The sequence below is a fragment of the Dermacentor silvarum genome, unplaced genomic scaffold (assembly GCF_013339745.2).
Source record: "Dermacentor silvarum isolate Dsil-2018 unplaced genomic scaffold, BIME_Dsil_1.4 Seq368, whole genome shotgun sequence".
NCBI lineage: Eukaryota > Metazoa > Arthropoda > Arachnida > Ixodida > Ixodidae > Dermacentor > Dermacentor silvarum.
Genome location: NW_023606123.1, coordinates 1 through 3,274, shown reverse-complemented (window position 1 = coordinate 3,274; position 3,274 = coordinate 1). Strand labels below are relative to the sequence as shown.

Below are 3,274 nucleotides of genomic sequence, written 5' to 3'. Positions count from 1 at the left end.
ATTAAACTACTATCCTTGCTTCGTATTGCTCTGTACTAATTTGCTATCGCAATCAATGCTTCGCCTTTCGGGCGAAGCCGCGACTTTTTTACACCCTTGCTCACACCCTCGAGCCATAATTTTGCAATACTATACGCTTTCAGTAGCATGCTTACATCGCTAGCACCCTTTCATTGGCACCAAGTGTATCTTTATTCTTAACAAGGCTGTAAGTTACATACACACATGTATACAGGGTGTTTTTACACCGAAGCTGTATATGGCTAGTTTCCAGCGGATCGATGTCCGTAGACCAAAAACGTGGGCCGATCCCGAAGATTGTGAAAGACCGTGCCGACCCGCGGCGGAGCGGAAGCAGGCTTCAAGCACTCTGCCACGGCGCAAAAATAAGTTTGATATCTTGGGTCGAAATACAATACCTATCAGATATTACGCTGATAAAAACAGATACTACACCAGGCCTCGGAAACTCCGCTGGTTTTTTGGCCACGCGAATTGCAGCGCCATCCATGAGATGGATGCGAAACCAAAATCGCTTTTCCTTTTTTTTTCTTGTCAACCCTCTCTCAACTTTATCGTTTCTCCCTCGCCTTCAACTATCGGTGTCGCGGCTGGTGCGGCCCGCGCTCGTCGTCGGCCGTGCTGATAACGGCCAAAACGGCAGCATTTTTTTTTTCTGGCATTATGCGGTCAGTTTTGCGGTTTTCGCCTTCCGCGCTAGCAGTGTGGTCCGTGTGGTACCCTACCGTTGCGCGTTTGTCGGCTTTTCCCCACAATGTCTCGCAGCTGTCGCTGTTGTGTGTGGTTCAGTGGTGTGCGAACACATCGAGACGAAGTGAGCCATGCGACGTGAAATTGTACCGCATCCTTAAAGACAACAGGTGAGCATTGTGCAGTTTACTTCCAGGTTTTTATTCGTGATAGTAACAGTGCGCAGTCGTACATGGCTGTCCGGTGGTGAGGCAGCAGCTAGCTGATTTGAAAACACCACAATGATGCAGTAAATCGTTATGTCAACAAGCAGCGAACATAAAGCTCCTTATAAATATAGTACCACCTGTGCGTATCGCAGGGAACACGTGTGTAGGTGTGCGCTTTGCGCTTATTTCTAGATAATTGGTCGCCATCGTTTAAAAATGCGTTTCTGAGAGTTGAGGTTGACATATCGCAACTAGTACTCTGCCGTGACGCGAAACTAGCGCAGTTTTGTATGATCGAACTGCGATGTTATAATTTATGATCTTCACTGTTCTTCAGGATGGAAGCGTTCTTAAACTACGCTGGAAGGACGGATCTTATGGGTTTACCCAGAGACAAGGTCAACAACCGCAGAAAATGTGCTCAACGCACTTCACAGAGGTGGATTTTATGGGCCGAGCGAGAAGCAGACCGTGAGAAGAAATTCTGTGCATTGGCCATTAGAGCCATTACAATAAATGTTTTTACATGTGCGTACATGAAACACCATCCGCGTTTTGTTGCACTCTATAGTGCGTTGCACTGTCTGCTCCAATTATGGTTTTCGCTAACGAACACAATAAAGTGAGTCCAAAGAACTGTTGTGTTGCAAGTGGAATTATTTTTTAATACAATTTGGGCACATGCTAGCTTTATTGTAATAATGAACGCGACTGCCTGCATGAAAACGCAAAAAGAATCCACCGCGTACAAGCACGAATACACAAATGGCACGGCTGGACAGGAGAGGAGCGCGGAGCGCGCGCTTCGGCCCGGCGGTGCGTCTGATAACGCCCACGGCAAACAAAGAAAAAAGAAAAAAAAAAAACAACCCGCCGCGGACAGCTAAAGAAAAAAAAAAGAGCATTGCGTGAGGCATGAGGGGAGGGTGAGGGGAGGGTGAGGTGAGGCATGGGAGAGGGATAGGAAAGTCAAGAGGGAAAGGAGAAACGAGCGGAACAACGTTATCATAACATAGGAAGAAAAAAAGTGCTATAGCGAAAGGCCGAGGCTAAAACAAAATCGCGCCGCTTTTCTTTTTTTTTTTCGCCACCATAGTACCGTCATCCATCCGCTAGGACCTAACTGAAGTGCGCCTTGGCGCTAGCGTCGACTGAGCGTCTGCTATAGCAGAACCAATGGGAGGTATAGGAAGATTCACCCCCCTGACTACACTTTGACCCACATGTCTATGCTCGCACCATACACGTGTACGCCATCCTGCGTATTCAAGCTAGTGCCTACCAATCTGAGTCTCTTCTGTCTCCTGACGTCATGCTCTACGTTGGCTCCTTTCCACAGTTCTGCTCGGACTGTGAAATGGGTAGGCCACGTGTTGTACGGTCTTAAGAACAGCGTGCCTACCAAGAACGACGGCGTGAACAGAAAAGGGAATGGGCCCGGCGGCGGCAGAAGAAAACCACCGACCATGAGCGGGCCGCGGGCGCCAAGCGTAAGCGTGCACCCCGCCAGGACAACCAGGCGGTATGAAATGCGAACCGTCCATGCGGCCCCGATCCCGAAAACTTGGAACGTTTCACCGTAGAAGCGGTCAACCACCACATACACAGCTTCGCTGCTCGTCCACCTTCACAGAGTGGAATGGCACTGATTTATTCATATTTTTTTTTCTAGAAGGTCCAACCTTTTTTAACATTGCCTATTGCATATAGCACAATTCTAATCGAAACGTGGTTCTGGTGCAACAAAACTAAGAGGAATGAAGAATGGACGGAACTTGGTCCCAAGTCCCAAGAACGCCGGTAAGAGGACAGACAAACTTGGTCCCAAGTTTGTCTTTCCTCTCAGTTTTGTTGCGCCAGAACCACATTTCAAGCATGAACCAACTAGCCCACCATCGCATACTCCACAATTCTAATCCTTGATGTAAATTACTCGATCATTATTTCTACGAGAAACAAAATGCCCAATCAAGTAATTCACATAATTACGCTAATGAACTTTCTATTAATTATACTTTAAAAGAGTTGAATGTTGGGCTAGTTGGTATTTTGACATGGCAATTGGGAAGGCTTTTTTCAGCCGGCTTCCCTGAGTTGGTCGTCGTGTCAGTTGCTGAAACGCTCCTCAAAAAAATGAAGCGCCGTTCTTGCAAGAATGCCGCGGAAACCGTGCTGGGCTCCCAGAAGCCAGAAGTTGTTCCGTACATGCACAAGGTCACACATTGCCTGAAAAAAGTGGCTACTCGGTTTAACGTGCCGTTGGTTTTTTCAGCCCCCAAGAAGCTTGCTCAGCTAAGCCGTCGCACCACTTGTGCAGACAAAAATGTGGGCTGCAAAAAGAACCATGAAAAACG

The 3,274-nt window shown here is 47.6% G+C and overlaps 1 non-coding gene across 1 annotated transcript; it reads right to left on the bottom strand.

Moving 5' to 3' along the window:
- Window positions 1-295: 295 nt before the first annotated feature.
- On the bottom strand, window positions 296-481 carry LOC119435001 (U2 spliceosomal RNA). The gene has a single exon (XR_005188727.1). It is a non-coding gene; the product is annotated as a U2 spliceosomal RNA (small nuclear RNA).
- Between the last annotated feature and the right edge of the window lie 2,793 nt (window positions 482-3,274).